The following is a 24,128-nucleotide window of genomic DNA, read 5'->3' on the forward strand; positions in this document are numbered from 1 at the left end:
CACTATGGAAAACAGTATGAAGTCTCCTCAAAAAACTAAAAATAGAACTGCCAGATGAACCAACAATTACATTCCTAGGGATATACCAAAAGGAATGTATGTCAGGTTACAACAAAGGCACCTGCACACCCATGTTTATTGCAGCACTATTCACAATAGCTAAACTATGGAAACAGCCAAGATGTCCCACTACTGATGAATGGATCAAGAAAATGTGGTATTTATACACAGTGGAGTTCTACTGAACCACAAAGGAGAATGAAATGTTGTCATTTGCAGTTAAGTGGATGGAACTGGAGAACATCATCTTAAGTGAATTCAGCCAGGATCAAAAGGCCAAAAGCTGCATGTTTTCTCTTATATGTGGAATATAGACGTAACACAAATACAGCAATTCTATGAAAAACAGGTCACATTAAGGGAGGTTACATATGAGAAGGGGAGGGTAAAAGAAGGAAGTTAAGAAGGTGAATATGGTTGATGTACTCTCTATGTACAAATGAATATAGAATTTTTAAATTGGTTGAAACAACCATAAGAAGGAGACTAAGGTAGAAAGAAGAAAAATAGAAGAGATGAACCAAATTGGGCTATCATATATATAAATATGGAAATCCCACAAGGAAACTTCCTGTGTCATTTCTTTCTTCTTCTTCTTCTTTATTTACACAAAATTTGAGAACAGGAAGGTGGAGCATGTCCTGCCTGGAGGTTTGTTACCAGTGGAGGAGAAGGGGGTAGTGAAATGGTGAAGGAGTGCATTTGGTGCAAATACTGGGTAAACATGTAATATACATGGAAAAATGATATCTGTTGAAACTATTCCAGGACTGGGGGGAGGAGGGTATGAAGGAAAACAGTGGAGGGGTACACTCAAATAGGATATATTTGATATATTGTAAGAACATTTGTAAATGCCACAATGTACCCCCACCCAGCACAATAAAAAAGAAAATAAATAAATAAATTGCATTAAAGAATTTAAACATTCAAATCTCATCACTTTACTTTTTCTAATATTTTTACTATTTCACCCTGTCCTGAGGACATGCACGCCAATCTCCTCTGTAAGTTGGGCCATCATAACATGGAGACCAGCTGTGTATCTTCTCCTATCCTGGAGTTATAAATCAGCCACATTGGGGTATTTATATCACAAAGACGGGCAAATATGATGAATCAGGACTGTATTGTTTTGTTGATTTTCTAGACTTCAGAAATTTATGGAGAAAATGTATGCTATATGGCAAAATGAATTTAAAAAAAAGCACAAGAAAATACTATTCTACCATTCTACATCTCTATTTGATTTGGCAAAGAAGTTGCTCACATTATCGGTGAACAAGTGCAATTATGAAATAGTGTTATGTCACTTTATTTTACTCATTAAAATTATGACTCTATAACAAACATTCATGTCATGACTGGACTAGCTATCAAGACACGTGTAAGATGGCTATATACACAGCACTTAACCAAAAATAATTAAAACATTCCTTGTAAAGCAACCGGTTATGCATACTATTGAATACTTTTAAATCATTTCAAATTGGTGAGTTACCCAACTTTTATATCAATGAAATGTATAATAGACCAGGAACAGGGGTTCATGTCTCTAATCCCAGCAATTCAGGAGGTGAACAGCAGGAGGACCGAACTTCATAGCCAACCTTGAACTTTTTGGAAGCCTATTGTCACACACTTGCTAGCATAACAATTTGAGACACCCAAGTCTTACCTCATGAGTTAGACACACTTCTGTTGCTATGAGGAAGTACCCAAGAGAAACAATTTAAAGGAAGAGGATTTACTTCAGCTCATAGTTTCAGAGATTTCAGTTCATAGTATTTGGCTCTGTTGATTCTGGGCCTGTAGAGAAGCAGAACATCATGGCAGTGGGAACAGGTGGTTGAGGTTGCTCACCTCATGGCAGACAGAAAGTAGAGAGAGGGGCTGGGCAAGATACAACCAAGAATAGCAAACCCCCAGAAACCTAGTTCTTCCAGCCAGGGCCCACTACCTAAAGTTTCCAGAAGTTTCCAAAGTTCCAACTGTGGAGCCTTCAACAACGGGTCTCTGAGAGACTTTTACATTCAAACCACAATTCAGGCATACTCGTACTTTTTGTGATTGTGATGAATAGGATCTTGAAAATGCCAGGGCCCAGGGGAAAAGTTCCCTCCGGTCAGAGTCTAGGATTGGTGCCCTTATGGAGGTAGAGGAATTCTCTCAAGGACTATAGATTGTAAGTGGCACAGAGTGCTTTAAAACTAGAAAATTTAATTATAGACACCATGTTCCTATGACTCTAAAATCTTTCATGAGAGCATGGCATTCATCCTAGGAAAGCATACGTTTTTCACACTAGGAAATTGAGAAAAAACCTGAGATGAGTCAACCTCAAGGTAGGAAGGTTAGTTTGGGCCAATGGTTTCAGAAATTTCAGTCCATTTTCACTTGGCCCAGGTGCTTTTAGGCCCCCAGGGGGAAAGTACATCATGGCAGAAGCTTGTGGTAGAGGACACTGCTCAGTCCATGGTGGCCACGGCAGCAAAAAAGAGAGAAACAGAAAAGGTCAGAGTCAAATATACCTTTCAAGGGCACACCCCCACTGATCCTCCAACTGGGCCCCACCTCCCAACAGTCCATTCAGCTATGAATCCATAAATGGGTTAATCCACTGGTGAGATTAGAGCTCTTATGAGCCAATCACCCTTCCAATACCCCATTTCTGAATACTGCTGCTTTGGAGACCAAACCTTCAACACATAAGCTTTCAGGATATTTAAAATGCATATGATAATGGAACCCATTTTTAATGAGTTTAAAAACCATAGGAAATAGAAGAAAAATAATATTGTAATGTGTAATTATTAACAACCTATACCAAGCATATTTGGAAACATTCTGCTTAAAATCAGGTGCAACTGAAGGAAAAAACTACAAAACACACTAAAAGATAGGAAGACCTCCATGTTCATGGGAAACCAGAAAAAATCTTGTGAAAAACATCATATTACCAAAAGTAATCTACAGATTCAGTGCAATCTCTATCCAACTTCCAATGACATTCCTGAAAGAAATAGAAAAACCAATGCTAAAATTTATATGGAAACACATAAGACCCCAAACACACAAAGTAATCCTGAGCAAAAAGAACACTGTCAGCGGTATCACAATACCTGACTTCACACTACATTTCAGAGCCACAGTAACAAAAACAGGGTGGCACTGGCAGAGAAGTATTCAGAAAAACCAGTGAAATAGAGTAGAACATCCAGAAATAAACCCACACAGCTACAGGCATCTGATTCTTGACAAAAGAGTCAAAAACAGACATTGGAGAAAACACAGTCTTTTCAACAAATGATGCTAGTAAAAATGGATACCCACATACAGAAGATTGAAACTAGACTCTAAACTCTCACCATGAACAAAATCTAATCCAAAATGCATCAAAGGTTTTCATGCAAGAACTGAAACTTTGAAACTTCTAGAGGAAAACACTTTAAGTACTAGGTATGGACAAAAACTTTCTGAATAGGACTCTCATATCTCATAAAATAGTAGCATTAAATTAAAAGGCTTCTGAATAGCAAAAGAAACAACCAACAGAGCAAAGAAACATTCTACAGATTGGAAGAAAATTTTTGCCAGCTACACATCTGGGAAGGGATTAATATCCAGAATATATAAAGAACTCAAAAAAATTACACACCAAAAGAGAAAATAATCCAGTCAATTAATGGGAAATGAATGGGACAGTTTTCAATTGGATAAATTCAAATAACCAATAAATATATGTGCTCAACATCTCTAGCTATCAGGAAATACTGGTTAAAAACTGCATTCATATTCTATCTCACTCAGTTATAATGGCTATCATCAAGAAAACAAACAAACAAATCTTGAGGGGAACGTGGGGCAAAAAGAAATCCTAATACACACTGGTAAGAATATAAATTAGTCCACCCTTTATGGAAATCAGTGTAGAGTTTCCTCCAAAACTTGAAACTATCTAAGTCTGCATACAATAGAGATTCAGGCATGCCCAGATGTGGGGACAAGAGAGTGTAATGCAGGAGATGAATGTGACCAAAGTAAAGAAATCTGTGCATGAAAATGTCATACGGAAATTCATTGGATACAGTTAATACACAGCATTAAAACTAAATGGGAAACTTGTATGGAAATTTTAAAATACCCTTATATTACTTAAATAAAATTACTTAAATAAAATTAGTGTATCCCTGTCAAGGCAAAAAAAGAAAATAAGGTTTGCTGTAGGAGATTATTTGAACATCAGTTTTTCCTGCCTATGTGCTAATTTTTTGTTTATTAACAAGAATGTGTGGAATTTCAGCAAGGAATTTTTTACATTTATTGAAGTGACCTTATTGTCTTTTAATATAACATCATGGTGATTAGTATTCACATATTCCCTAATTTCGTAAACCAATATTCCTTACAGATACTCAGCTTGGTCATGTTGAATGTGTTTACACTTTGCTTGCTTTGAGTTGTTAATGGGATGTTTATGGTGGTTGATGTATATAGCTCAGTGCAAAGCACTTACCTAGCATGCTTGAGACCATGGGTTCAATCCTCAGTAATGGCAAAAAGAAAGAAAACCCAGAATGAAATGTATACCATTTCCAGGTTTGGTTCATTAAACACTCCCATGCATGCTCCTCTAAGAACCATTTGCTTTTTGTCCACTTCCAACCTATAGAGGAGATGCCAGGGAAGCACTGGCTGTCTTAGAGCGAGCATGGCAGAATGTCTGTTGGCCTTTGGAATTCGGGTTTCTATAGTGACCTGTCTACTCTTGTAAGTAATAAGCTTCTAATACTTTTGTGCTATTTCATATTTTGGGATCCATTTGTTACAGAAGTTAGTAGATCTTGGCTTGTTATAGAAGGAGCATGAAACACATTTATAAATGATCATTTACTTCTACCTTCACATTGTCAATTTTACAACAATACTTACACAGCTATGCAGTCTAAATGCAATTTTAACTCATCCAATTATTGTTATTGTGTTATCATGGTGACAGCATTACACATTTAGTGCAAATGATCACCTTCAACACAAACAGTAGTCAACTCAAGGAATGTCATCAGCTTCTGTCATGACTGGTTATGACATGGTTATATCATCAAACATCCATCTTACTATTATTTACCTGGGCTTCAATTTCCTTTATGTTGGTTTCATTTCTAGACAGGTTCTCTGTTGTAAAGATGACAATTGGTTGACTCAAAATGCTTTCAAAACTACTTATTCTGGGAAATAGACTGAAGCCTCTCCATTATCTCTTTCAGGTAAGTCTTGAGAGCCATGTAATTGGTCCCTCCTTGGTCATAAACCCAAACCTCAGACAACCAATTTGGAGAATTTTGATTCTGTGTGCCTAAGGTCATAGTACAAGACAGGGCAGAATAGTCCAAAATGACTCCATTTATGACACAGAGTTTCATCTGCCAGATGAAGGGTAGACAGTTGTAAAGCCAAAATGAAATAGGTTTCCACTAAACCTGCCTTGATTTCAACTATAGTTACAAGTGTTCAAAAGAGGTTAGTAGCTTTATAATTCCACCAGAGTGCCATGGTTTAAAAACGTGAGCATGGAGTCACAAAGTGATATCTTAATCACCTCACCCACATTTGAGAAATGAGAATATTAAGCAACAAGACAGGTCCTTTTTGTTGACATTTTTCGTGCGTTGATGTGAGACTGACTTTGGCTTGACACAGTGCTTTACTTCATAGTGTGCTCTCCAGAAGTCATGTTATGAATACAATTGTCTTTGTATAAGATGTGAGGTAGAGAATTAATTTATTTTTCTCATGCAAGGAATCAATAATTGCAACATCATCTAGCATAGACACTAATTTGTGAAGAACTACTAGTCATGCAATATTTATGTGTAGAATATAAATTAGGGCTCCCTTGTCTGATCTGTCATTTGCCTATCTGTGTCTCAGTGTCACCCAATTGGTGTTACTGTACTGTTTTCATATTTGACAGGATGAGGTGATCTTTCTAATACTATAGTTTTAGATTTTCTTTGGTTGTACATTGCCTTTTATTCTTCCTTAAAGACTTCTGATTCACTTGTTAGCTTTGAAAATCACTTTGGGGATCTGGGTTTTAATTTTATCAAATTTACAGATTAATTTAGAGAAACTTGATATTATTCTAATATTTAGTTTTCTCAGCCCACGGATGAGTTATATATTTCCATTTTGGTTTTTTTTATTCATTTTGGAGAAATACTACTAATAATAGCAACTAATTAAATAGTGGTTACCATATGACAAATGTTAAAAATGTTGTATCTATCTATCTATTAATCTATTTATCTAAACTCCTTATATATCCTTATGGATAAGGTCAATTATCTGCATTATAGAAATGTGGAAACTTAGGTACAGAAAGATTAAGCAACATCTGTGGAGTCACAGGAGAGGTAGAGCTGGAATTTCAATACAAGGGGACGGATGTCTCCAGACCCTGAAATCTACACTTCTATCTGATGTCCACTCTTTGGCTCACCTTCTCAATGAGTCTAATATTGGCTCAGGACCTTAGATTTCTAATGAAATAATAATATTGCATGTGCATAAAGGAAATTATTTGTTACACTGCAATTCTTAAGCTACACATAATTTCTAGTTTTCCTGCTGCCTTAGCTAAGATTACCAGGAACCTGTTTATTACCATAGGTAATGGTGGCTCCATTTGACTTGAATCTGATTATTTTCTTTTCTTTTGTGTGTTTTTAAATTGCACACAGTAAGAGGTTTCATTATGAAATTTCCATACGTGAATAATTTGTCCATATTCGCCCCTCGGTTGCTCTTCTTCATACCCTCTCCTCCTCCCTCTCTCCCCTTCCACATCCCTTTTGGTACCCCTCTTACCTTCATGTCCTTTGTCTTTCCCTTGGTTCCACATATGGGACTGGCTTACTTCTCTTAACATTAAGATCTTCTCTTCTATTCATTTTCCTAGAGGTGACATATTTCTGTTCTTCTTTATGGCTGAATAGAAGTCCATTGTGCACAGAGAGCACATTTTCTTATCCACTATTCAGTTCCTGGGCAACTGAGCTGATTCCTTCACTGGCTTTTTTAATAGTGCTGCAATAACCATGGGTGTAGAGGAAAGGAATAGTACAGCTGGATCATATGGAAGGTCTATCTTTAATTTTTTTAAGGAGCATTTACTAGCAGGGTATTAAGGTTACTTTTTTGTCCTGCATCCTCATCAACATTTGCTCTTTTTTCTTTTCTTAATGATAGTCATTCTGACTGGGTGAAATTGGCTCTCAATGTCATTTCTTTTCTTCTTTTTTTATTATCCTGTACTGGCAGTATGATGTGACATTCACAAAAGTTCTTATTATACATCATAGTTGAATTCACCCCTTCACCATTCTGCCCTATCCTCTTTCCCCATTGCCAGAATAGTTTCAACAGGTCTCATTTTTCCATTCACAGACATGTGTACACAGTATTTGCACCATAATCACTCCTACACCCTTTCCTTGTGTCCTCCTCCCTCCCACTGGTGCCAAGACAGGAACTGTCCTGCTTTCTTGTTCTCCATTTTTGTTTGTTTAAGATAGCTATACATAGGTTTCCTTGTGACATTTCCACATATATATGCATTATAACATTAATTGGTTCATCTCAATGTCATTTTATTAACACTTTCCTTATGACAAAAATATTTAACACCATGTATTTTGGTCATTTATATTTATTCATTGTACAGTTTTCTGTCCAAATTATTTTCCCATCAGTCAATTGGATTATTTGCTCTTAGGTGTTTAATTTTTTGAGTACTTTAAATATTCTGGATATTAATCCCATCAGATGAGCAGCTAGCAAAGATTTTCTCCCATTCTGTAAACTACCTGTTAATTCTGTTGGTGACTTCCTTTTCTGTGAAGAAACTTTTTAATTGAACACAATCTCATTTGTCAAGTCTTATTATTTCCTGGGGTGCTATTTAGAAAGTTGCTGCCAATGCCAACATTTTTAAATGTTTCTCTCTAGCAATTTCAAAGTTTCAGGTCATATATTAGGGTCTTTTACCCAATTTGAATTAATTTTTGGACAGGGTTAGAAATAGGGCTCTGGCTTTATTCTTCTACAAGTGGATATCCAGTTTTTCCAGAACTGTTTGTTAAAAAGGCTGTTATTTCTCCAATTTTAAGGCTAATAAAATATTTTATTGGAAAAACAATATTATTTGAATTTAAAATTCTTATAAAAGTTATTTTAAAACACGAGTTACAAAAAAGTCAACAAGTAGAAAGGATATAGAAAGGTACTGGGTATGTTTTGGGGAAAAAGTTAAAGAGAAAAAGGAAATGCTGTTAAATGAGAAAGGATTTTGTAAAGAAAGGTTTGTCCTAAAGGAAGAGGGATAAGTACAAACCATTGGAAGGTTCAGAATACCATATAAAAGTCCTAATTAGGTCTTAAAAGTACACAATAGATGGAATCTACAAAAGCTTAGTGTTTATGAAACCTTTCTTGAGAATGACAGGACTGTGGTTGTGAGGGTTCGACTCTTTATTCTATGCCACTAATCTTCATGTTTGTTTTTCTGCCAGTAACATGTTATTTTTGTTACTTTATCTCTGTAGTACAATTTGAAGTTAAGTATTGTGATTTTTTCACCATTGCTCTACTTCCATATGAATTTTAGGATTGTCTTTTCTATATGTGTGAATAATATCTTTGGAACCGAATTGGATTGCATTGAATCTGTAGACTTATTTCAGTAATATAAACAAGCATTTTCACAATATAAATTTGGAAATCTATGAACACAGTATTCTTCAAGTATTTTGGCCAGTGTTTATTGCTCTTAGTGTAGAAGTCTTTCAACCTCTTGGTTGCATGTGTTCCTACTACTATTTTAGGCAATTATGAATGGAATTGTTTTCCTGGTTTCTTTCTCAGAGTGTTCATTATTGACGTATAGAAAAACTACAGATTTTTGTATGTTGATTTTATATCCTGTTACTAACAGTCTTTTGATAGAATCATTAGGGTTTTGTAAGAAAATGATCATATTGTTTCAAAGCAGAGGTGATTTCGTTCTTCCTCTCCTATTTGTAACTCTTAATTGCTCTCACTAAGAATTCAAGCACTATTATGAATAACAGTGAAGTGAACATCTTTGTATTATTCCTTGTATTAGAAGTGACTTCAATTTTTTCCCCATTTAGTTCAATGCTGGCTATAATTTGTCATATATTGTCTTTATTATGCTGCTGTATCTTCTTTCTAGTCCTTGTTTCTTCAGGACTTTTATCATGAAAAGATGTTGAATTTTGTTAAAGGCTTTTTCTGCACCCATTGAAATGATTGTGTGGTTTTTGTCCTTGATATTGTTTATGTATTGTATTAAATTTATTATGCATATATGTCAACTCACATTTGCATCCCCGAAATGAAACCAACTGATCATGATGTATGATCTTCTTAATGTGATCTTGAATTTGGTTTGTGAGTACTTTATTGAAGATTTTTGTTTGTGTTCATCAGGGAGATTGGTCTTTACATCTCTTTTTTGTTGTGCCCTTATTCAGTTTCGGTTTCAGGGTAACACTGATTTCACTTGATGAGTTTAGAAGCATTTCTTCAATTTCTATTTTATGAATTACTTTAAGGAACATTGGTGTTAGTTCTCTAAAAGTCTGGTGGAACTCAGCACTGAATCTGTCCAGTCCCGGACTTTTTCTTGCTGGAGAGTCTTTGTTGTAAACAAACCTTATGTTTTAAGGAGGAAGGGTTACTATGGTTAACTTTAACATAATAAAAATTAAACCTCCTTAAACCTTATGTTTTAAGGAGGAAGAGTTACTGTTGTTAACTTTAACATAATAAAAGTTGGAAGTTAAGCTTGTTATCATCACTGTTATTTAAAATTATGTGTACAGCAAAAACGATGAGAAGCAACTGGAAAGGAAAAAAACAAAAACAAACTTCTACTCATTCAATAGTGAAAAAATTACCTGTTTGGAATAATAAAGAATTTCAGATTGGTCACTAGAAGTGGTGAACATTCAGTAACACAGCTAAATAAAAATTAAAGCTATATAAGCAACTAGGTAATTTATGTTAAATGGCATTATAAAAAGCAAAACTAATTGCACAATAAAATTGATTAATAAAAGAATAAATAAGTAGAATGCAGAAAACATTATAGTAATACAAAGACTTTTTAAAGAATTGCTAACTTGTCTTACTTTTGTTCACAGAGATGAAGACATACCATCATGAAAACATTTCCCCTTTACAAGCACATGTCTAGATTAAATGACATATAATTATATTATACATTAAGTGTATATACTTATACTATACATTAAAACAAAAGAAGTTAAAATAAAAATGATGACATCAACTATTTTATTAGCATGAACTTGATATTAAATGACAAACAAAAACAATATTAGAAAGCTTAAATCAAAACTTGTGAAATTTAAGTGCAAAATTTGTCAGTAAAATAAGGCAAACTGAATCAATTAAGGTTAAAAAAATATTAAATAGCCATAACAATATTGGGTTCACTCTAGGAATACAAATGTAGTTTATATTTTAAAAAATCAGTGAGTAGGGATACAGCACAGTGTACAGTGTCTTCTTAGCATGCATGAGGATCAAGGTTTTCTCTACAGCACAAAAAAATCAATTAATATAAGAATCATATTAGCATATTCACAAAGATAAATCCTATAGTCTCCTCAATAGAAATGGTGATAAATTCAAAACTACATCCATGATTTTTTTTAAAAGAAAACACTCTTCAATATATGGATAAACAATACAGCATTATTTGGCCATAAATAATAAAATCATGAGAAAATGGAAGTCTTGGATATCAAAATGTCTGGCAGCTAAGATGGGGAACCAGATCCCGAAAGCTCTGTGACTTCAAAAACCTCCTTGAGATGCTGGAGCCACACTTGGGTAATTCTGATTGCTCCTAGCCAAAATAATAACCACCATCACGTTAGGTACAGATAAAATTCAAAGATTGACCAATAAATCATCCTTTAATTGTATCTGACAGCCACAAAAATCCCACCCAGCACTGCCAGTGAGGTGTGTCCAGCTCCAGCCATCAGAAAAAAGCTCCCAGCCACTTCTCTTTTCTTTCTTTCTTTTTTCCTTTTTCCTTATTTTTTCATTGTTCTGCCATCAAACAGAAGACAGGGCTTTAGTCAGAATCAAACCCTGCAACATCCTGGACCTCTAGCCTGTGGAAAGGCTCCTTACACCATGCTGAACAACGTCATTTCTCCCTACAGCTGGCTCCAAACCTTCCTGTATGCAGAAAATTGCAGAAGATTCAGGTGAGCATCTTGCACCACACACAAATCCCCAACCCACCCCTACATCCCGGGAAAATAAACCAGCACAGCCCTGGGCAGACTGAACCTCCCCTTCTCCCCCAGCGAAACTGAAAAACATAAACAGCAACTATAATCTAACACCGATATTGGAGGAGGGTAGAACACTGAACCTGCCCTGGAGAACAGGGGAGGGACGAAGAGCCTATCTCTCACCGCTGAACTGTCAGGGGTGTGGCAAGCAGCTGAGCTCTCAGCACTGAACTCTTCAGTGAAATGCTATGATCAGCAAAGGCTGAGATCAGAGGTGGGCTGACAAGCCAACCACCTACAGGAGCCAAGGGCACCCAGCAGAGATCAGGAGTGTCATAAAGGCTAAGAGAGGGAAACTAACCTCCCAAAGCAGGGCAGGAGATGAATCCCAGAGCTAATATCTGGGACAGAGAGCAGTATTCAAAACTGAATTGCCCCACCTTGCTGGGGGAGGATCCGGCCAAACAGAGCTGCAGCTGAAGGGCAATACAGCTACCACCTGGTGAAAACAACACCTCTGACCACCCTGCACGAGCTGGCAGTCTTACCTCACCTCACAACTCAAACTAATATTGTGGACAGAAGGTCCAACTACCAGATGGTGAGACCAGATCAAAGCTTCTGCTTGGACACTTAAAGAATAACTCCAGAACTTTTATTAATAGACAGAACTGAACCAGGTTACTGAACCTGTTTGTGTATGTGTGTGTGTGTATCTTTTTTCTCTTTTCCTTCTTTCTTTTCTTTTTTTATTCTTGTATTATTAACTCCATCATCACTATTCTCTGATTCCCATTCTCATCCTCTTCACTCTCCTTCTCCTATACTACAATCCATTCTTCCCAACTACTCTTTCTGTCCCTTCTCGTCCACTCTTTCCCTTATCTTCACATTCCCCTCTCATCCTCACCCAACCTGCCACCACATTACCCCTCCCTCCTACACATTCACCACCTGCTAACTAGTCTACTCTACCAACTTTACACAATCCCAACTCCTTGCAACCCCTGACACAAGCACCCTCCACTACAACAACAGAAATACACCCAAACACACATAAGGGCCACAAAACCCAGTAACTCCCAAAACTCAACTCACCCACCCACTCCTTTTCCCACTCCTCTCTTTTTTTTAGTGCCATCTTTACCAATTCTCCATGATCTATAACTAGCCTAATAACCATTACCCCCCAACTCCGACTGTTTATAGATATTATCATCAAGGGGATTTCCATAGAATACATTACCAACTGGACTTGCATTGAACCTGTGAATTTGTTAATGCCAAATTACACCCCCAGATGAGGGTCAGATAGAGCATCAACCTAGCTAACAACCAAGTTAGCCACAACACAAAAATTGAATCAGGGAAAGGAATCAGGCAATCAAATCTACCAACTAGCATACCAAAAATATAGTTGTACAGCACCAAGTGGAGTGATGGGAAGAAGAAGAAAAGATGGAAACCACTCTTCTTAAAAAAAATAATAATTCAATACAGAATTCAGTGGAAAATGAAGACGATGGATATCCAGTCCCTGACCTCAACAAACAATGATAAATTTAACTAAGGAACTCAGTGATGCCAAGGAAAAAACCCTCAAAGTAGAAATCTGGAAGAAATCTCTGAGAAATTCATGGAGAATATACTAGACATAGTCAACCAGAATGTACAAGATGCACTCAAAAAATTTCAAGACACCAAAAACAAAGAACACAAATAACACAGAAACAAATAAGGGAACTTAGAGAGGACCTCAACAAACACCAAAATGTAACAAAGAACAGTATGAAAAGAGAGATACGTGAATTAAAGAGGACCACACAAATTATAAAAGAAGAGTTGATCACATAGTTGGAAAACCTCAGAAGAAAGAATCAATCAGAAATCCTGGAAGTCAAAAGTCCCTATAGTCAAACAAAAAACACAGTGGAAGGCACTCCAGCAAACTAGAACAAGTGGAAGACAGAATCTCAGAGCTTGAAAACAAAATAGAAATTAAAGAAAAAGAAGAAATTTTAGTCAAACAACTCAAGAGCTGTGAAAGGAATATGCAGGAACTCAGTGACTCTATCAAAAGACCAAACCAGAGCACCATGGGCACTTAAGAAGGAGAAGAGGTACAAATCAAAGGGATATATAGCATATTCAATAAAATAATAACAGAACATTTCCAAAATCTCAAGAAAGTGTTGCCCATTCAGGTACAGGAAGCCTCCAGGACACCAAACAAATGTGACCAAAATAGAACGACACCATGGCATGTCATCATTAAAACAACAAGCAAAGAGAACAGAGAAAGAATATTGAAGACTTTAAGAGAGAAAAAACAAATAATATATAAAAGTAAATCCATGAAAATAACAGCATATTTCTCAACAGAAACTTTGAAAGCAAAAATGGCAAGGAGTGAGGTATTTCAGGCACTGAATGAAAATCATTTTAACCCTATAATACCCTCCCCAGCAAAACTATCATTCAAAATTGACAGAGCAAAAAAAATTTTTCATGATAAACAGAAACTAAAACAGTATAAGACCACCAACTCACCACTACAGAAGATTTTGCAAGGAATTCTGCACACAGAAGATGAAAGCAAACAAAACCACAGGAGGACAGAAAGTATTAAACCACAGGAGAAGAAAAGACAAGTAATCAGACAGTAGCATTGATTCAAATGCACACAATCAAATCCTAAAACAACAAAAACGCTAAATGGCAGGAATCACCACATACCTATCAATATTAACACTGAATGTTAATGGACTCAATTCCCCCAACAAAAGACACCGTTTGGCAAACTGGATCAAAAAGGAAGGGCCAACAATCTTTTGTTTACAAGTGACCCACATTATTGACACAAATAAACACTGGCTTAAGGTGAAAGGCTGGAAGATTTACCAAGCCAATGGTCCTCCAAAACAGGAAGGAGGAGCAATACTTATCTCAGACAAGTAGACTTCAAACTTACATTGGTCAAATGAGATAAGAAGGACATTCCATACTAATAAAAGTGGCAATACATAAAAAAAGAAATAACAAGTATCAACCTATGTGCACCCAAAGTCAGTTCACCCAGTTTCAACAAACATCCTCTAAAGGACTTAAAAGCACATAGAGACTCCAACATAGTGATGCTGGGAGATTTTAATACCCCTTGATCACCAATAGATAGGTCATCCAAACAAAAAATCAACACAGAAATCCTAGAACTAAATGATACCATAAATCAAATGGACCTAACTGATGTTTACAGAATATTTCATCCAACAACACAATATAAATTCTTCTCAGCAGCCCATGGAACTTTCTACAAAATAGATATTATCTTAGTACACAAAGCAAGCATCAGCAAATATAAGAAAATAGAACTAACACTCTGCATTCTATATGCATTCTATCAATGCATTAAAACTAGAATTCAACAACAAAAACAATAGCAGAAAATACACAAACAACTGGAGGCTGAATAATACATTGCTCAACGATCAGTGGGTCTTAGCAGAAATAACAGAGGAAAAAAGTTTCCTGGAAGCTAATAAAAATCAAAATACAGCCTGCCAAAACCTATTGGACATAGCAAAGGCAGTTCTAAGAGGAAAGTTTATAGCCATGAGTGTATATATTAAAGGGACAGAAAGATCTGAAATAAACAACCTAATGCCACACCTCAAACTCCTACAAAAACAAGAACGAGCACATCCCAAGACAAACAGAAGGAGAGAAATAATAAAAAATAAGGGCCAAAATTAAGAAATAGAGACCAAAAGAAAACTTACAAAGAATCAATGAAACAAAAAGCTGGTTCTTTGAAAAACTAAGCAAGATTGACAAGCCCCTGCCCAATCTAACTAAAATTAGGAGGGAAAAGACCTAAATTGTCAAAATCAGAAATGAAAAGGTGGAGATAACAACAAACACCATGGAAATCCAGGGACTCATCAGAGACTACTTTGAGAACCCATATTCCAATAAATTGGAAAACTTTGAAGAAATGGACAAATTTCTAGATACTTACAACCATCCAAAACTGAACCAAGAAGATATTAACCACCTGAACAGATCTATTACACAAAATGAAATTGAGCAGCAATAAAGAGTCTCCCAAAAAAAGAAAAGTCCAGTACCTTACAGATTCTCTGCTGAAGTATATCAGACCTTTAAAGAACTAATGCCAGCACTCCTTAAACTTTTCCACAAAATAAAAAGGGAAGGAACACTGCCTAACTCATTTTATGAAGCCAGTATTTCACTCCTCCCAAAACTGGAGAAGGACACATCCAAAAAGGAGAACTATAGGCCAATCTCCTTAATGAATATAGATGCAAAAATCCTCAATAAAATAATGGCAAACCAAATCCAACAACATATCAGAAAGATCATTCATCATGACCAAGTCAGCTTTGTCAGCAACTAAGCAACTAAGAGAAAGGATGGACAAAGGGATTTAATAAAATTAAAAAGCTTCTGCACAACAAAAGAAATGGTCTCTAAACTGAAGAGACCACCCACAGAGTGGGAGAAAATATTTGCTAGCTATACATCAGACAAGGGACTAATAACTAGAATATACAGAGAGCTAAAAAAACTAAACTCCCCAAAAATCAATGAACCAATAAAGAAGTGGGCAACTGAGCTAAACAGAACTTTTTTTAAAGAAGAAATCAAAGTGGCCAAAAAACACATGAAATAATGCCCACCATCCCTGGCCATAAAGGAAAAACCACACTAAGATTTCACCTCACCCCTATAGAATAGCTATCATCAATAATCAAAAACAACAAATATTGGTGAGGATGCAGGGGAAAAAGGAACCCTCATACACTGCCAGTGGGAATGCAAGCTAGTACAACCACTCTGGAAAACAATATGGAGGCTTCTTAAAAAACTAAACATAGATCTGCCATATAATCCAGCAATCCCACTCCTAGGGATATACCCAAAGAAATGTGACTCAAGTTATAACAAAAGCACCTGCACACCCATGTGTATTGCAGCAATAGCAGCAATGCACAATAGCCAAGCTATGGAAACAGCAAAGATGCTACACAACTGATGAATGAATTAAGAAAATGTGTTATTTATACACAATGGAGTTTTACTCAGCCACAAAGAATAATGAAGTTTTATCATTCACAAGTAAACAGATAGAGCTAGAGATTATCTTAAGCAAAGTTAGTCAGGCTCAGAAGGCCAAAAGTTGCATGTTCTCCCTCAGATGTGGATTATAGACCCAAAACAAATACAGTAATATTATTGGTCATGGGTCACACATTAAGGGGTGAACATGCATGGGAGGAATAGGGAAAGGGAAGAAAACCTAAAACTTGAATGTGGTTGATGTGCTCACAGAGGAGCAAATAAAGTAATCTTAAATTAGCAGAAGCCACTATGGGAAGGGGACCAGGAAATTGCAAAGAAGTCTCTTAGAAATGAGCCAATGTGTGTTGCAATACACAAGTGCATGGAAGCAATGCTAAGAATCTCTCTATATAGCTATCTTTATCCCAAACCAGCAAAAGCATTTTGTCTTTCTTATTATCTCTTTTGTTTTCTCTTCAACAAAATTAGAGAAGAAAAGCGCAGACCAGGTTTTGCCTGGGAGTGTGGGGGTGGGGTGGGGCTGGGGAGGAAGTGGCACAAACAATGTATACACATGTAAATAAATGTAAAAACAATATAATAAAAGGAGAAAGAAAAGACAGAATAAAATCATGCTGTTTGCAGGAAAAATGGATATAACTGGAGATCACTGTGTGAACTGAAATAAACCAAACTGCAAATGGTAAGTATCATTATTTCTCTCTTACTTGGGCTCCAGACCTAAAAACAAAGGGGCATTTCTTATTGGGGGAAACAGCAAGAAAGGGAGGACCAAAGCAAAGTGTCAATGGGGGGGTGAATATGATCAAATACATTACATACATGTGTGAATATAGAATATTTAAATCCACTAAAATTGCTCAAAAAGAAGTCAGGGGAGCTTGTATGGCCATTTCTAGTCAGAGGTTCAGAGGATGCAGATTAAGGCAGCAGCCCAGAGCTATGCACAGACAGCTTAAGGACTGGCAGGAAAGCAATGAGTTGCTACTCATGATATCAAGATAGACTACATCAAAAACCCAAATAAATCTACACATAAAATACTATCACTACCACACAAGTTTAGCACAAATTAATATATAATCAATGGTACCCAGAGAACAAAATGACTTTTCACAATTAATGATGCTTTAAAAATGGGAAAATGAGCAAAAGTTTCAAAGAGCTTCTTTGCAGGAAAAGTACCCATATATAATCAAAGAGAAGGTGTTAAAATCTGTAATCATCAAGAAAATACAAGTTATACCAGTAGGAACATTTTTTATAAGTTGACTGACATCACAATCAAGACCATATATAGAGAAGAATGTATAGAAACACACATTCTCATACATATTTAATGAGACTGTACATTATAAAATCCAATGGAAACATAAGATTAAAATATCTATAACTATAGACCAAGCTATTGGATGTTCTGGACATCTAACATTTCCATTCACAGAGAAGCATGCAAGTAAATCATTCATGTCTTCATTCAGTCCTTCCTTCCTTACTTAGCAAGTACCTCCACATGCTAACATCATGCCAGGTGCCAAAGAGCAACCCGAGAATAAAACAAAACAGTACCTGGCACATCTTAGTAATGAATGGTTGTCGTGTATTTGTATAGCCCTTACTGTGTGTGCCAGTCATTTTAAAAATAAAAAAAAGAGATTAGAGTCACTGATAATATCCTGGTGCGGTTGTGTCATTTTCATCCCTGCTTTACAATTGAGGAGCATTTGGAGTAACTTGATCAAGGTAACTCTGTAGAGATGTAAACCCAAGCCACTTGGCCACCAAGAACCTGTTCTTAACCACCGTTCTATGCTAATTAATTAACTAAGACTGTTGCTCTCACTTTCTTGCAAACAGATTTAACTTCCTGGAACTACTTTGATGGAAACCTATCCTTTCGGAAGAGGGATCCTAATTAATTTAAAGAGTCATTCAAAAGCTGGGTGCTGATGGCTCTGCCTGTAATCCTAGCTACTTGGGAGAGGATGCTGGCTCAAGGCCAGCTGACGTTATCAAGACCCCATCTCAATGGGAAAACACTGAGCATAGTGGCATACATCTGCATCCCAGTGATGGCAGGAAATGGCAAATAAAAGGATCCCAATCCAGGCCAGCCTGGGCAAAAAAGAGAAATGCTGTCTGCAACATAACCAGAGCAAAAAGTCCTGAAGGCATGACTCAAGTGGTAGAGCATCTATGTAGCAAGCATATAGCCCTGAGTTCAAACCCCAGTACTGCCAAACCAAAAAGAATCCTTCAAAGATCTCCTTCTTTTTGAAGTACAAATGAAAACAAAGCCTAAACCTCTAGACTTCAAGTTCTAAAATAGTATCAATGTCTTCAGTGTAACAAAGAATGACACAGCAGTTGAATTTAAGTGTATTCAAAAGAACACTCAATTACACAAAATGATGGGAATTTTAATGGTCATTCCATTAAACTTCTGGGTAGAATATTTATTGTTGAAGTATTGTCACTAGCCAGTGAAATGTTTTTCACTCAGAGTAGTTGAGTGATCTGTCTTTTGAATAATAGTAAATACCACTCACATTTATTTTAGAATGTCAGAAAACAGCCAGATGATAATATTAATAGAGTGGAAATCCATGATCACAGAAGCTTTTATGTCAAATATGACAAGCTTCTAAATTACTTTTCAAAAATGACCTGCACAGTCTTAGATGAACTAAGTTAGGCAAGTAAACAGCAAGTGGAGAAATGGGATAAATCTCAGAATTTCAATGATAATTATCATCATACAAAGCTTAGAATTGAAAGAACTACAATTTGTTCAAGAAAATAAAGGTAAAGCTTACCTATTCCTATAATATCCTAAGAATGAAGGGTGTATTTATATCAAGTTCAGAGGAAAGAGTCTTCTACAACACACTCAGGGTAACCATGCATACAAACACAATGGGGGTTTGTTTCATCACATGACAGTAATCGTCATTAAGAATGCCAACTAACTAATATGGTGAAAAAAAAATCTATGAAGACAGTATTTGTAACTGGGTTATTAACTTCTTTTATAAATTGAAACTTTAATTCTTGATGTCTAAGACTAGGAAATAAATAAGAAACAGTGCCTTGAGACAATCCATGAAGGATGTATTGCAAGAGAACAGACTGTGTTCCTCAAAGCTACATAATAGCTGTGCAATAGCCCAGGTCTATGGACAGAAAGAAATGACAGTACAGTGGAAAGGACTGTGGTGTGCTCAGCAGCTAACACCAGGACATACCACACCAGCTATTTTAAAACACACTTCTTTTCATACTCACAAGAAATTGCAGGAGACAAATAGATGGTGTACACACATCCGTATGCTATATCACTATATTTTTTTCAGCACTGGAAAACAATTCTAGATCAGAAGTATAGTTATTTCTTTCAGCACCATAATAAAGAGCCTACATTGATATTCAGTAAATGTTGCTATGATATATTAAGAACTTGTTTAGTGTATTAAAATCCCTGGAGATCATCATCAATATTTTATCTGTGGTTTTTTTACTCCTTCAATTCCTCAATTCAAATAACAAAGAACCAGAAAGCTTACATTATTTTTAAAAACAGTTAAGATACAAGAATGCATTGATAGTTGAAAGCATTTATTCCTGCTTTTTGGGATGCTGTAGCCAAACATTTATACAGGACCTGCTATATGCTGATGACTGTGATTAGTACTAGAATCTACTTACATCAAATCCTTGGCAGTTGGATTTGACACACACTTGACACACTGGAGTGTGTGTGCATCCCTGTGTGTATGTATGTGTGCTGGGGGATGGGGGGAAAAGACAAAACTCAATAAATAAAAAATATCACTAATACAAATACAGCTAGATGCATTGTATGATATTTGTTATTGCTCTCTGTTCCTTCTCCCAGATTTTCACATTTTTTTTCTGCCTTCCCTGCAAGAAAATAGCAAGTTGCATATTTTGTGTACTCAGGATAGGTATATAAGTGGAAAGAAATGAAAAACAGCTCACCAGAATTTTGAACATTTGCTTTATAAATCCTGCACTCTCTAAGAAAAATGGTTTCTTGGGGCAGAATTATACAGGCCTTATAAGACCAGGTGATATGTTTGCATTCCCCCTAAATTAGGTAAGGGGGTGACAGAGCCATGGACACAAACTGTGACAGGAGAGTACCCCAGAGGAATAGCTGTGTGGGTGCAGCAGCCCAGTCTTAGGAGGCAGCTGGACACTTTACACATGTCCAAGAGATCAGCTAAAAAGTGCCAGACTGATGTCAGAGCCAGCAATGAAATGTCAGTTCGGATATCACCAGAATTAACCAGTCACCCGAAACTCATGCCCCATTCCTTGGGCACCAAAATTCAGGTGAAGGAGGAAATGTTAACATGTGGGAGATGAGATTTCCTGTGAATTTAAAAATCTAAGAGTGACAGTAAAAATAAGTTTTATTTAAAGAAAATAAAGTAGTGTTTCATACACACCTTGGCTTGCAGACTGTAATTAATACCTCTTGGTGGTGAAAAAAATAAAACTATGTGTGAAGTACATCAGTGGGAAGCCTAGTGAGTGATTAATGTGTCACAGAGAAGAGGACATGGAGAAAGGTTTTGAAGGCAAATAAAGGCTTCCTTAGCAGTGGTTCAGCACTTGCAAAGTTTAAGATATCTCTAATACCACATATTAACCTCAGAAGCATCAGTACTCCATTAGTGTAGTACTGAAAAATAAAAATCACAACACTGGACTTAACAGATGTGGTGTTGAGAGACAAATGTGAGACATGCTGAATGACCACGACAATATTTTTCAGCAGCAGTAACTCTCAAAATGAGGACTTCTAAAAGATTCCAATTATTTCTTTGGGTAGTCCACAAGGTTGGAGGTATTTCTTAGTAGTAATAACGCTTTGTTGTTGTTGTTGTTGTATTTTCTGTCACAAGAATGCAAGAATGCAATGGAAGTTTTCAAAGGGTACCTGATAGCTGGTATCACAACAGATTGAATGTAGAAGAAGATATGAAAAGCCATCCATCTTCTATTAAGGCCTATGTTGGAAGACAAATGTGGGGAAACAATGCCACTTGACTCTACAACTTAAAAAAGTTGTTTTCATAATATGTGTTTATTTGAACATGCAGGAAAATCATTTGTAAATGTTTTAATTTCTTTCTCTTTTGGGCAGTACTAGGGTTTGAACTCAGGGCCTCATGCTTGGTGCCAATTAACTGAGAATAAATAATGGAGATAGGTGATAAAGGTTTTTGAAAGAGCTGAAAATGTCATACATAATGGAGTCTCTAAAAGAATAAGAAAGTAATCTAGTGGTAAGTACTATACTATATATTAAATGTAGACTCAAAATTATCATGGGGTGTTTTTTTTTTGCTGTTATTAGTTTTGGTAAACAAGAAGATAAAACTATATATATTAAGATTTTTCACACCAATTAGTGCTCTACATGTAAATGTTGAGTATTACAAAGGATGATTATTAATGAGAGACTATTTAGCATTCAGTGTCCTAAATGTGTATTTGATTGGATGAACTAAGACAGCATTAAAAAATAGCCTGTTCTAAAAGTTTGTTAGGAAATTCTATGTGAGGACAAGTGATGTTTGAATACTTTTTAGTGATGGATAATTAATAGAAATATTTAGTCAATTAAAAGTTATTGTTAATATAATCAGAATTCAGTATAACAATATTCAGATTATACTGGCCATATTTGGTATATGGCTTAAAAATAACACAGGCTATTTTATAAAATCATATATAAACCATATAACAAAGAGGTAAACTGAACATTAAGTTTTGATTTGGAACAAATATAGTTATTTTAGAAATTTGACAACATATGATAGAAAAATACACACTTAAAAATTGGGAGACAGAATAAACAGTCTTGGTTAACTTTATTGTTTTGTAGAAACAATCATGAGTAGTTCTAAAATATATATATAAGTATATATATATATATATATAAATTTAAATACAATAAAAAAATAAAATGTGACCATACACCTATTAGAACGGCCACAGCCCAGAGCACTGGCAGCAGTAAATGTTGGTGAGGGTGTGGCAGCAGCAGAAACACTCCTTTTATTGCTGATGGAAATGCAAAACTGTATTCTATTTTGGAAGATAGTCTAGCAGTTTTTACTGAATTATATATTCATGGACCATATTGACCAAATAGTCACGTCTCTTGATATCTACCCAAATAAGTTGAAAACTTGTACACGCACACACATGCACAAGGTTGTGTATAGTATCTGGATTCATAATTGCCAAAACTTGCAAGCAACCAACACTACCCTTACATCCTAGCCACCAGTGCTGAAAGTTCCACTTTCTTCATGTCACCCCAGAACTCACTATATAGTCTTCTTGCTAACAGCCATTCTTATCTGAGGTTTTGATTTGCATTTCTCTGATAATTAGTGATATGAAGCATTTTCTCACATACATGTTGGTCATTTGTAGGTCTTCTTTTGAGAATTGTCTATTTGTATCTATTTCTCTCTTTTTAAACAGATTTTTCTTTTGCTTTGATGTATTTGAGCTCCTTATATTTTCTGGATATTAACTTCTTGTTAGATAATTTTTTGCAAATAATTTCTCTCATTCCATAAGTTGTCTTTTTACTCTGTTGATTCATTTGCTGGGCAGAAGCTTTTTTATTTGATGTAACCTCATTTATCTTTGCTTTGGTTTCTTATGGTTTCAAAATCTTGCCCAAAATTTCTTCCCACTGCAATATTCTGAACTATTTTCCCTATCAAAGTCTAACCATCACCATTTACAGACATGATCTTATGTAAAGAAAAGTCAAAAGACCCTACCAAAAATTTAGAATAAAGAAATTCAAAAAAGTTGTGTGATACAAAATCAATCAAAACATCAGTGGCATTATTGTATATCAATGGCAAATATCTAAAATGGAATTCAAGAAACCAATCCCACTTAGAGTAATTACAAAAAAATCTAGGAATAAATTTATCTGAAGAAGTGAAAAATCACGTAAGGAAAACTATAAAACAATGATGGAAGAAATGGAAGAAGACACCAAAAAGGAAAATCAAGAGAAATAAAGGAAGAAAGACATCCATCTGTGTTCATGACTTGAAAGAATCAATATTGTTAAAATGTCCATACTACCAAAAGCAATTTACATATTCAATGCAATCTCTATTAAAAAAACTAATGATTTTATTTATAATACTTAAATTATCCTAAAATTTGTATGAAACTACAAACTTGAGTAGCCAAAGCAATCTTGAGCAAAGAGACCAAAGTAAGAGGCATTGCACTACCTGACTTCACAATAGCCTTCAAAGCTATGGTAATCAAAAGACCATAATATTGGACAAACAGAAAACTGAGACCAATCGATCAGTTCTGAAAGCCAAGAAGAAAGACTGTCATATATACAGTCAACTATGTAAAAGAATGAAGCTGAACCCTGACTATCACAAGTTAACAAAAATCAACTCAAAACGGATTAAGACTTACATATAAGACATATAGCTATGAAACTTCTACAGGAAAACATTGGTGATAGAGACTCCTGAAAGAGTAAAATACTAAGTCAGTGAGTAATAATTTGATGTCAATAAC

General features: G+C 35.7%; 1 long non-coding RNA gene across 3 annotated transcripts in view; it reads right to left on the reverse strand.

Moving 5' to 3' along the window:
• Window positions 1-698: 698 nt before the first annotated feature.
• Window positions 699-24,128, reverse strand: part of LOC141410829 (uncharacterized) — a 72,186-nt gene continuing 48,756 nt past the window's right edge. For 2 of the 3 annotated variants that reach the window (XR_012435576.1, XR_012435578.1), the window contains exons 4-5: window positions 3,021-3,073; window positions 699-2,524 (exon numbers count right to left, since the gene is read on the reverse strand). This is a non-coding gene — a long non-coding RNA (uncharacterized lncRNA). The remainder of the gene's footprint in view (window positions 2,525-3,020; window positions 3,074-24,128) is intronic. The other variant, XR_012435577.1, reaches the window with a different exon arrangement.

Source organism: Castor canadensis, chromosome 9, assembly GCF_047511655.1.
Source record: "Castor canadensis chromosome 9, mCasCan1.hap1v2, whole genome shotgun sequence".
In the NCBI taxonomy this organism is placed as follows: domain Eukaryota; kingdom Metazoa; phylum Chordata; class Mammalia; order Rodentia; family Castoridae; genus Castor; species Castor canadensis.